This window comes from Protopterus annectens, chromosome 11.part0 (assembly GCF_019279795.1).
Source record: "Protopterus annectens isolate FY-2018-M chromosome 11.part0, PAN1.0, whole genome shotgun sequence".
In the NCBI taxonomy this organism is placed as follows: domain Eukaryota; kingdom Metazoa; phylum Chordata; order Ceratodontiformes; family Protopteridae; genus Protopterus; species Protopterus annectens.
The window spans coordinates 1,562,371,725-1,562,384,411 of NC_056745.1; the positions used below are offsets into that span (position 1 = coordinate 1,562,371,725).

Genomic DNA, 12,687 nt, shown 5'->3' on the forward strand with positions numbered 1-12,687 from the left:
CAACATTTGGGGACTCTACTATGGCTCCTAGTTTGCAGTCATCTGCGAACTTCATTAACCAAAGGCCTCCTGTACTTCAGAGAAGTAGATACCAAACAGGAGAGGTCCCAGGACTTGAACTCTGTGGTACTCCACTTGTCACTGGTTTGAAGTCAGATTTGGAGTCTGCAACTTTTACAGTGTGGGTTCTGTCAGTGAGCCAGTTGGCAACCCATCTTGTGATGTAAGGATTTATACCTAGTCTAGTGAGATTATCTAGAATTCCAGAATGGAGGATGCTGACGAAAGTCTTGGCGAGGTCAAGATAGGCTGTGTGAACCACCTTACCCTCGTCTACAGCTTTAGTGTCTGCCTCAAAGAAGTCGATCAGGTTCAGGAGGCATGATCTGCCTTTCACAAACTCAAAATGGGTGGGGTCCAAAGTTTGGAGGTTACCAATGTCTTTGAGTTCCATGATGATACGTTCCATGGCCTTACAGACCAGGCTCGTCAGGCTAATAGGGCGATACTTCCTGGGATCAGTGGTGGCTTCCCCTTTGTGGAGTGGGATAACTGTTGCTGTGCACCATTCGGTGGGCACAAAAGCCTGATGTGAGGCTATGCTTGAACATGGTGCGTGCTTAGGCTTAGCCTTTGTTTTATCTTCATTTATTTTATATCCTGAAACTAGAAGCTGTCTGAAAATGTTCCACAACAAGAAAGGTCCTCCTTGATTTATCAAGTACAAAATAGTAGCGTAATATCGTCTGTGAATAAAACTAACTTTTCTTGATTACCATAGCAGTTGTATCCTTGAATATGCAAGTCTTTTTATTTTCTTTGCAAGTGGCTCTGAATGTAAAGTAAATAACAAAGGGAAAAGAGGACACCCCTTTCTGATTCCTATGTCCAAACATAGCTTGATGGAGAGGACACTCCAGTCTTATGTATTACTTTTGATCCTTCATATATCCTCCTCATTAACTTGAATATTCTGGTAAAGAACCCAAATGCTATGATTAGCCTACACACACAATCCCAGCTGACTATATTGAATGTCTTCTCTGCATAAAGACCCAACAATAGTGGTGTTTTATTATACTCTGCCTCTTTTTGAATCAGTTCTATTAAAGTTGTCAAATATTTGCCTCCTCTCCATAAAACCACATTTTTGCATATCTAGCGATTTTGGCAACACCTTTGGCATTCTGTTGGCTAGTATAGACGTAAACACTTTATAAACATGATTTCAAATTTAAATGTGTTTTATGAAGCTGGGTCTGAAGAACGTTACCCAATTAGAGTAACATCAACCACCACAATTTTTTTTCCCAAGATGCTGGTTACTTACCCCACCTTTTAAACTATTGTTATATCCTTCCAGGTCTTTATCACTTTATTCCATCCTAACTTCCACAGGAATACTGTCTGTTCCAGGGGACTTCCCAGTTGATTGATTATGCATCACCGTTTTTTATCTCCTCTTGTTCTCTTAATTATTGTTGAGCCCCATCCTCGTCTAACCGTAGCATAATTAAATCTTCCATAAATATTTCCATTTATGACTTTCTTGATTTCCACATTCTTCTGCTTTATACAATTATTTTTATAAAATGTTTGAAATATCTTCTCTCTCTCTCTATAGGATCTCTGATTATTTTTCATGTTGGCTAATCTTACTTTATCCTGCATTATTTTCTTAGTTTTTTTTTTGTGTGTGATCTGAAATAGTTATTGAATATGTTTCAAAGTTTTCATTTAAATACAATTCTTTCCTATGAAATGGAGTTTCCTTCCATTCTCGCCCAGTTATTGTACCTTGGGGAATAATATGTAAATTTTGCCTGAGTTCATACTACTGAATGTGCATTTTCCATACCAAATATTCTCATATCTTTCTTCAGAAATCTTCCTTTTGTTGTATTTTCCTTTCTAGACTCTCTAACTGTAAACATCCTCACTATCGCATATAAGGTTCCAGTCCCCACCTACAAATAATAGCTTCTGCAGGAAAGTTATTTTTTTCTCCTAAAATTCTCAACTCCAGAATAGCAGTTTTGGGTGGAATATAAATATGTGCCAGTGTAATTATCCTCCCTGCTAATAACTGCTTACCACCACAGATTTACTATTCATCCACAACCCCTTTTTCCCATTTTTGCAGATGGGGTCAGAGTGTCACTTCAACAGTGGCAGTCATCTATAGCCAAGGTCAACACCACTGGGTAGCTGGTCCTGCCACGGTACTTCTTCTGCACTACACACTCGCACGTATACTCACACCTGTGGCCAATGTAGTGTGTCCAATCCACCTACTGCATGTCCTTGGAATGTCGGAGGAAACCCATGCAAACATAGGGAGGCCATGTCCTTTGTGTTTGACAATTTGCTGAATGCCTGTCAGTTCACATGCTCATTTCTGTCCAGATGTGACATTGCTGTTTGCGCCATTCAGTACTCTTTGCTTTTTGTCTGTACCTGTAAGACAATTCACATCCCATGATAATATGACCAAGAAAAGACGTCTGAAAAAATCTTGGCAACTTCACAAAGGAGCAACCTTTAACTGTATTTGTGAATGTATTGGTTAAGTGCTTTCAACCTTGACATCCACGACTTCTTCAGAACCAACTACATCATACATTATACTTGCTTTAAATCAAATGCTGTCCATGTGTCATAATATTTATAGCGCACATATAAAAATATTTTTTGTCACAAATCAAACTTGAAAAACCTTACAAAATCTTAACAAGCATGTGCATAAAAATCACATATTTACATTATACTAAATAAATTTTATAAAGTCTGTGCTGCCACCTTAATTCACTAGTTATATATATATGCTTTCATGTAAAACCGGTGGATTGGATGCATTGGCTCTTAACTGCCAAACAATTTCCCCTGTGAATCATTTGCTTCTTCCACTCCCCACCATAGTTTCTCCCTTCAGTTTTAAATGCTGAGCACAGTACTGAGTGTCTAGCTAATGCACTTTTGTCATGTTTATTATTATTTCTGTAAATTAGCCTATATCACATCATTGAACTTTTATTCTATTGAATACTTAATCGTTGAACCCTTATTGTTGAAATCCCTGTTCAGCGAATGATCTAAACATCGAATTGGAATTCATCGAAGTGTTTTAGTTGGCCATCTTGAAAAAAACATTTGTGATTGACATGCCAACTGGCTGTGATTTACCCATTGCCTCACTGTATGGCGATCTCTGAGGTGGTATATTTAATTTGCAGGTGGTGTGGGGGGGCCATGGGGGGGGTGCAGGTGCCCCCCCTGCAAAAACGTAAAGTTTACCTTTTGCAGTGTTGGCCAAACTAAAATATTTCAGTGAATTCCACTTCAATGTTTAGGTCGTTCACTGAATAGGGATTTCGACAATTAAGGCTTGACAATTAGGTAATCGATAGAATAAAAGTTCGATGATGTGACATAGACTTGTGTAAACATGCTGGTAGATTGGTTTTATTTTGGGAGTTTTAAGTCTTACCAATGTAAAAAGCAGGACACTAACTGTAATTCGCCAAATAGACCACTTTGCTCATTTTACAATTATATCTACCTTTCATTCTCCATTTAAGTTTTTATTAATCTCTGCCTCTTCCCCTGTGTCTATATAATAGCATTGATTACAACTACCATACTTTGACAACAACCCCAATCTATTGATTCTCCACAGGTCTTTCTAAAATATTCTTAATATTTCTCCTTTTATAAATGAAACCAAGTTGTTCCCTGTTTGCAAACCTGGGATGTCCAACCCTCTTAAAATATCCCAGAAGTCATAACTCTCAGTATCATCAATATCTACTGAAAAATGTATTACCATGTGACTGGAAAATTCACTTTGGCCATCTGGATTGTGATTACCATAGTCTGCCCCCTCAGTCCTGTTGGTCATTGAATACTTAACATATTCTAATCCATGTCTACTGGTCCATACTTATTTCTTTTATCAATAACCTATTTAATATTTTCTTCAACCACAGTTGGATATCCTCTATCAAGGGACATATGCTTTAATATGCCTAATTCCACAAACCATTCATCTCGAGGTAAGGTGAGAAATTCTAAAAAAGTGGCTTTTTACTAGGTCCCATTTTTTGATGAAGTCGATGGCAGCTGTTAAAATGAAGAAATTAATTGCTAGATGTGGCTTTTCTAAACGCGTGCATCTAATGTTCCACTTGGCTTCTTCAATAAATTTGCATCCAGATAGTGAATCTGATGTTCAATGTTGTAAATGAACTTTAAAAATTAGTTGAATTCTCTAGTGCAAAAAGAAACTCAAATTGTTGTAAATCCCTTTTTTATGTAATAAATATGTAATCTGGGTAACCAAAATCTACTGCACATTGATTATGCAATTCCATTATTAATGCTGTTTCCCTCTCCCACCAGCATAACACAGCAGTGGTGAAATTGGGTACGAAGTTGTTGGTGAGAATTATTTCTATGAACTCGTGTAACAATCTAATCTCTACATTAGTTAAAACTTTTATAGTAAAATATATTTTATTATAGTAACATAATTTCATGGACAATGACTGAAAATACATTTTTAACATTCAAAGTGGCTAAATAGTATCCATCTTTTAAATGTACATTCCTCAGTTGACTATCTGTGCAAAAGATGTTTTTAAGTTTCCCATCCACAAATTTAGCTAATTGCTCCTTTATTGAGCCTTTAGCAGACACCATGCACTGATGTGTGGTTATGGTGGCACATTGCCCTGCTCTGATAGGGACTTTGTGTATAGAAACTTACTACAGGTCTAATACTCATTTCTGTGTTTGTAGATGTTGTTCATATTCCACCTAGCATATGGAAAGAATTTTGGCAACCGCTGCCCATTTTCCATTTTACATATACACGGTATATGTGATAATGGGCATCAGGTGCAAAAAATAACGTGTTCATTCAGAAGAACTAGGGCAATTTTCTGTAATGGGAATATTACTAGGACAGTGGCGACATCTCATGTTTGTAATTTGCCTGAAGATCTGAGATGCATCCATACAAATTATTTTGTGCTTCTTCAGTTTTTGGTTGAAATATGTCAGCAATTCTACCACTACAAACTCTGAAGCTGCAAAGGAATATTACCAGTAATTGCAAGTCCTGGATTCAGATGTTTGCGCTAATGAATCACCAGTGAGTGGTTTCAGAGGGAAGCCAGGCAAAATCCAGTGTACTATGTTTCGTCAGCTTACAGGCAAAGAAGGAGAGGCACAAATTGGCAGTCTTGAAAAGTAAATTCCAGGTGTACTCCTAGCCAGAGAGCACACTGCTTAGGGTTAAGAAGTTTGTCTTTAAGTAGAAACAAAGGGGTTCAAGAAAGTATTAATGCAAGTGTTAACCGAATTAGGAAGCAGGGTGGGTTCATAATTGGTGAATTTGGGCAACTGTCTAATTTTCTGAAGCAGCAGACTGTTGAAGCAATGTAGTATAACACTGGAAAAAGTTATAAATATGTGTGTCTTGCAGTTGAACCATCCAGTTTACTGCTAAAAATCTATACTTTAAAGACATGGCATTTTTTAAATTGACATTGTGTGTGTAGCAGTTAAGTGGAAATTTAAATCCAGAAACCATAAAAATAATGGAAAAAAAAAATGAGTACCGGACTCTTCCATTGTATCAGCAGAGATTGTGGATAGTAACAAGCAGCAAGGAATAGCACACCCAGTGTAATTATGTTTACAGTTTATAAGAAAATTTGCAAAGCAGAAATGAGGTTTGTAGAATGTGGGGAGAAATCATTTTGCTAACCACAACATCAGAATAGTAATATTGTAGTAGCAAATGATCAGTCTGAAACAAAAGATGCTTGTGTGCACCAAAGAAATGCAGTTTGTGACACTGCAAACTAACTGTAGTAGCAGAAGGCAGAGTAAGGCACTGTTTAGCAGAATGACTAATGGTAAAGTGCTGAGTGTGTAACAGAAAAGCTCTAAAGAAGCCTGAACTCAGAAGTTATTGATAGATGACAGAGCTGTTCTTTATCATTTTTGACTCTGCATCTGCTGACCATCAAGCCTGCACAGTAGGATTTGAGCTCATTTTCTAGAGCTGTCTTGGGGGTGGTGGTTAGGTAGCAGTTGACAAATTAGGAAATTTATTTGGCCTAACCCCACCCCACCCTTGGGTAGAGTGATGTCTGACTACCTCACCAGTGAAGCCACAAAGACGTTACTGCAAGTCCATTATTTGGTGTCATACCTCTCAACTTCTTATTGCATGAAATCTAGACAACGCCTATATAAATGGGGTGGGGGGTGGAATCAAGGTCCCAAAATAGGGACAGATTTTAAATATTGTCCTTATAAACTTAGAAAACTGCAATAATTAACAGAATGTATATTAGCATGCATTTTCTGAAGGGTGTGAAGTCTGAAACTCAAACGTATCTCATTATTTAGTGACTGCAGTCCTCAGTGATTTGCCAAAAAAATAACAAATTTTATGAGAAAGAAACCAACAATTTGAGGCAAATATATGAACAGTCGAGAGGTATGCAAGTTGGTGTGCTGTGCACCTACCTCTAGGCTGTGGACTGCCTCCTCTCAGTATGTCTGCATGCATCATGCTGTCAAGATTCCATTTGGGTCAGATAAACTCCATGTCGTATGTAATTAGTAGTTCCTTCCAACTTGTGGCTGTGCTGTCTTATTTAAAGAAAACTGACATTCTCAAAAGTAGATGTGTACCTATGGGCATGGAGAATAGAAGTTTTGTAGATAGTACGTTGTTGAGAGAACATTTGCTAGCGTTATTGAGAACTGAGTGTGCACAAATATAGCAATAACCCACGCCTGGGTGTGGGTAACCCATGGTTGGTTCGCCCTCGGGACCAAACAGAGCCAACCGTGGGTAAATTTAGCATTACCCACACCCAGAAGTGGGTTATTGCTATTCTACCATGACATTATTTAAGAAAAGAAACTGTTACTTTTCTTAAATAATGGCATAGTATAATGCCTGTTTACTGCCCTTCCGCAGATGTCTGGCATCCGCGGCAGTTCTGATGTACTGCGCGCCTGCGCAGTACATCAGAGTTGTAGCAAAAGCGGAGAAAGCAAGATCTCAGTTGCTTTTTTTTTTGTGTTTCGCTATGTTAAATGAGTTTAACATAGTGAGACAGTTTTAAAATAAGCAACGGACATCTCCGCTGCTTATTTTAAAACTGTCTCGCTATGTCAAACTCATTTAACATAGCGAGACATAAAAAAGCAACTGAGATCTTGCTTTCTCCGTTCTTAAAACACTGTCTCGCTATGTAAAATGGGTTTTACATGGGGAGACAGCTTTAAAATAAGCAACGGAGCTCCGTTGCTTATTTTAAAGCTGTCTCGCTATGTTAAACCCATTTAACATAGCGAGACAGTGTTTTAAAAAACCGAGTTATACTAATGGAAAAAAGTCCGGGCAACCGGACCTTTTTCCATTAGTATATCTCGATTTACAACGGGCACGCTGGCCAATCAGCGTGCACGTTTTGGGGGGGTCATGGTATAAAAGGCAATAACTAGTTCAGTTTGCATATTGCAGTCAAAGGTCAGCAGAGTTCTCATGTCCGCAGAGGCAATAACATTCAGGATGGCAGTGTGAACATTTTTGTGGTACTAATGCAGAGATCATCTAATTTTAGGTCAGCTGGATTGAGTAAAAGGTAGAATTTTCAGAAGGTTGCATACATAGTGTTAACTGAAGAAAGAGAACTTAAAAAAATGTGGCGGCTGTTAGTGCTTCATTGCATGTACAGAAGAATTAGTCTGGTGTGCTAAAGCTGTTTTTGGCGTATTGGGGTGCGGAGTACTTAAAGGCAGAGCTTCATATCAAGTTATTCCCAGAAAGAATGCCAGTGATACATGCTTCCTGTAGGATGCCTCTTGCTTTTGAAGAAGTAGAGTAGAATCTTAAAATGCATAGAATCATTTAGAAAATACTTAATGTATTAGTACAGTGGCTATGGTTAAGCAGTAGAATTTACATAGTCCTACAGGATCTCAATAAATGAAATCACAGGGGCCATTAACCTTTGAAGATTACCAGAGTAACTGCCAATGTGAAATTCTTTTCACTACTGGATGGCAAATTAGGATTTTGGCAAATTAAACTGGGTGAAGCAAGTTCTGAGCAGTGGTCATTCATTATTTCCTTTGGTAAATATAGATAGCTGACATTACCATTTTGAAGTTTTGTCAGCATCGTAAGTATTCAGTGTATAGTAGTTAGTATGACTAAGGGACCGGATGGTGGTGTGAACATTGATGACATTCTGGTCTGGAGTACTACAAAACAGAATCATGACAGCAGATTGTTTGTTGGACAGAAGACAGACCTGTTGTTTATGCATTTGTGATCTTTGACAGAGGTACAGATGTTGTATATGCATATTAAGAACTGGTGATGGCCATAGTCTTTGGTTACTGTATATTTTGACAATGTGTATTGAAATGCATTAAAACTGAGATAGATCACAAACCCTTACAGAGCATTTTATCATCAGTCCGGTTACAGGAATGCTGCTGCTACTTCATAAGTATGATGGATAAATGTAGTACACTCAAAAGTATACACCTTCCAGATACATTGAGTAGAGCCTGTTTAAATGAATGCAAGGAGGTCTGCAAAAAGAAGTCTTGTGTTTTGACACCAATAGTCAATTACATGTGAGAAACGAACAAAAACCTGCCACTGTAGAGGACACAGAAATGCAGCTATTATATGAAAATATCATGGCAGGATGACTGAGGGGTCCGAAACGTTTTCACCAGTTAAGCCATCCTTTCCCTTCAGAGATGGGCCTATCTTGCGTACACTGTCTTTTATCTAAAAGTGACAAAATACATGAATTACATCTGGGAATGTCCATGTGATAAGAACGTGGCAGAGATATTATGTAGTGGCCCAGTGTGATGATGCATACAAATCATATGGTGTAGGACTGGTGTTTGTGGCACTTACAGGAATCAAAAGCAGAAAGAGTAGTTAATAGCAAATGAAATTCCAACACTGCTTTGGTTAAAACTGGAGGTAAAGAAGCAGCATTTTTATGATTGAGGGGCAAAGAATTTGTGTTTAAATGAACTCCCAAACCACCTTGACTATCTCCAACTAACAACCACTCATAGATTAATATTCTACCCAGAAAAATGCCCTGCTCTATCCAATATCCTCCCCCCTTACATTCCCAACCGATCTCTAAGATCTGAACACCAAAAATCTAATCTCCATCCCCAGACCAAAACACCCCGCTGGTCAACATCTTCTATCCTTCTCTCTAGGTAGGAAATGGAACTCTCTCCCTCCTTCTCTTAGAACTATACCTAACTCAGACTACTTCAAAACCCAACTTTTCTTACACCTATCTTCAAAATGGAAATGTTCTTGCTTTCACCCTACTTAATCCCAAGGTTCCCCTAGACTAAGCCCCTGTACTCCTGCACCTTTATACACTCAAACTCTAGCTATGTTTTTAGCAGGCTCTAACTTCACTGTATGGATGACAATATTGAATAGTTAGCAAAAAAAAAAAAAATTCAACTAATTTTTAACTTTTGCTGTGTCCTATAAATTCTTGCAGTGTACTGTAAATTTGCATTTTCAATGTTCTTACTGTGTCTACATTCTATTGTAAATATGCATTTTAAAATGTTCTTACTGTGTGTACTTTCTGTCGTAAATTTGAATTTGCAGTGTCTTACTTTTTCTTGCTGTTGTATTATGTTTTGTATTCTTCTTAAACATTGTATTGGTTGTACTGCCTTTGGAGCTTTTCTCCCCGGGCCTCCACTGAAAATGGGTTCTTCTTGGCCCAGTGGACTTCCCGGTAATCAAACTGAAATAAATAAATAAATAACTAATAAATAAATAGGAGAAAATATCAGAATGATGTGTTCGAGGTTTAGTCAGAAGTTGCACATGCAAGCAGCAGTGATATTGCCACACTGAAAGTGAGATTTTGAGTGTAATAATATACTTCCATATAGACAAAATCAGAGACTTTTATGGGAATTACTTGAGCAAGTATTTGTGCCCAAGAACTGGGTAAAGAAATCTCATCTGCAGCCGTGTCAGAATCTCATCAGCTACATTGATTGTCTTCAGGTGCTGTGTCATCCATAAAACCCATTACTGAGTTGTCATTTGGAATGAGACCTTCTAGTTCCATGGTGCTGTTAATGAGAATGGTATTGGACTAAAGCCAGGTAATCAGTGCAGTGCCTGATCTGGTAGATTAATTAGCAAACCATTGCATTTACAGGACTGTATGTAAGTATCATTTAGTAAATTAAAATTGAATTCCTTCAATTTCTATAGTATAGTCTAGGTCCACGACTCACAATGACCTTACACTAGAGCTAGTATAAGTAATTAGCTAATAGTATTAACCATAGAGAGCAGTACCTTTTATAATAAAAAGAGGGTGCCACATGTCTAGTATGTCAAAAGAGGTTAACAAAGCAATTGCAATTAATATAGAATTTGGGTCGAGTGGTACCAGAGCTTCTAGGAGTTGTAAGCAACACTGTATGTCTTGTCTTTAAGGCCTCTATTTCAGGCATAAAAGTTTAAAAATGGTGTCAGTTATAAACATTAAAAAAATGGCTTTTTATATATATATATTTTTAACAGGAAGATTTTGTATGTAAGGGGCTAGCTTTTCAGCTGAAATGGTATGTGCCATTCCCATAGATCAGCTGGAATTTCAGAAAGATGGGAATATAAGCATGTAATCAGTAATGTTTATGCTCGGGTTTAGCTAGGCAAGAGGTCCTCCATAGCAGAACATTAAAGGATGAGTAGACTTTCAGTACTACATAATAAAAATATCAGATAACGGGGCTCCGCAGCAAGCAGCTCAATCCAGGAAGATTTGCATATTTGGATGGAAATGCTTTCACAAATATTTTTATGTGCCTAGAAGATTAAGTGCAGTGTTTTCCTAGAGTCCCCAATACTTGTTTGAAATGCAGTGGATGGAAAGTGGACTTCTGGATCCATTTTTTTTTTGGGAGTTGCCTGAAACTGGGCATCATTAAGAGGAGATTTCTGGAATTGTCAGAGGGGCTTTGGTTGAGGAATCTGGTTTTAGCCCCCCCCCCCCATGTGTATTTCCTGAGTCTCCTCTTGTTACAGAAATGGGCACGTTATGTGGAAATGGTGGCTTACAGGCTTTGTTAAAAAGAGAGGGCAGAGCCAAATGTGTTCCATTTCTGCCGAATACTTTTTCAGAGGTTTCTGACAATTACTGGGGCCAAGTCAATTTTGTTGGAAACCCTATCTCTCTCTCTCTTTTTTTTTTCTCTCTCTCCCTCTAGTGGTTATAGCTGATGTGTGATGAATTTTGCTTACTGCTCCCTGTCCTGAAACACACCTAATTTATTTGCTTATGCATTTACTACAAGTAGTAGCTAGCCCCCACTCTCAAGTAAACTATAAGTTTAGTAATATACTCATTAAAAGTCACCCTTTTGAAGTATTCCATGCTGATAGTATGGAGTACTTGTCAGCAACTATGGCAGGGGTACGAGGATGATGTGTGTTGGGTACGTCAGGGGTGTAAGGATGTGTAATACATGTCAGTCATGGCAGGGGTACTAGGATGATGTCTTAGGTATGTCGGGTATACAGATGTGTAATACATGTCAGTCACTGTGGCAGGGGTGCGAGGATAATATGTCTTAGGTATGTCAGGAGTGTAAGGATGTATAATACATGTCATTATGGCAGGGGTACGAGGATGATGCGTCTTGGGTATGTCTGGTGTAAGGATCTGTAATACAGGTCAGTCATTATGGCAAGGGTATGAGGATAATGTGTCTTAGGAATGTGTGATATACAGATATGTAATACATGTCAGTCATTATGGCAGGGGTACGAGGATGATGTGTCTTGGGTATGTCATGGTTATAAGGATGTGTAATACATGTCAGTAACTATGGCAGGGGTACAAGGATGATGTGTCTTTGGTACATCAGGGGTGTAAGGATATGTAATACATGTCATTATGGCAGGGGTACGAGGATGATTTGTCTTGGGTATGTCGGGTATACAGATGTGTAATACATGTCAGTCATTATGGCAGGGGTACGAGGATGAAGTGTCTTGGGTATGTCAGGGTTATAAGGATGTAGTACCTGTCAGTCGTTTTGGTGGGGGTACGAGGACTGTGTCTTGGGTATGTCTGGGGTGTACCGATGATGTGTAATACATTTCAGTAATTATGACGGGGATGTGCCGATGATATGAATGTAATTTATATCTTTTAATTTATGTTGTTTTTTTGTCCCAGTGTCTGCCAGCCAACCTCTAAGAGGTCATCCAAGCAGCGATGAAGGTGCTTTTGTACTCCTTATGGCACCCTAGCAGTGGAACATTTTCTATATATGAGCCTAATCCTTCCCCTCCCGGTGGTAACAAGCTCAAGAGCTATGGGCTGCCTATACTATTGCTAATCTGTACCATGCGAGTGCCATGCAGGTACTCAGTCTTATTTTTCAGCAAAATATTTTTTTTTTGTTTTTAACAGTTATGTTTTACAGATTTAATACAGTTTGTGGCATTGTATTTTTTTTTTACTTTGTACAACTGTGTCTCATGACCAGTTTAATTTTGAATTTAGTTATTGTATATAGTGTAAAGAATCAACATGGCAATACCCAGATTTGCTCTGAGCTACT

The 12,687-nt window shown here is 38.3% G+C and overlaps 1 protein-coding gene across 7 annotated transcripts in view; it reads left to right on the plus strand.

Annotated features, from left to right (window-relative positions):
• NRF1 (nuclear respiratory factor 1) overlaps positions 1–12,687 on the plus strand; it is an 840,475-nt gene that overhangs the window by 104,409 nt on the left and 723,379 nt on the right. Inside the window, exon 1 of one of the 7 annotated variants that reach the window (XM_044088842.1) lies at positions 12,469–12,487. The exons of the other annotated variants lie outside the window; for them this stretch is intronic. The gene's annotated coding sequence lies outside the window, so the exon portion shown is untranslated. Of the gene's footprint in view, positions 1–12,468; positions 12,488–12,687 lie in introns of those variants that run through there. 7 annotated transcript variants of the gene reach the window in all.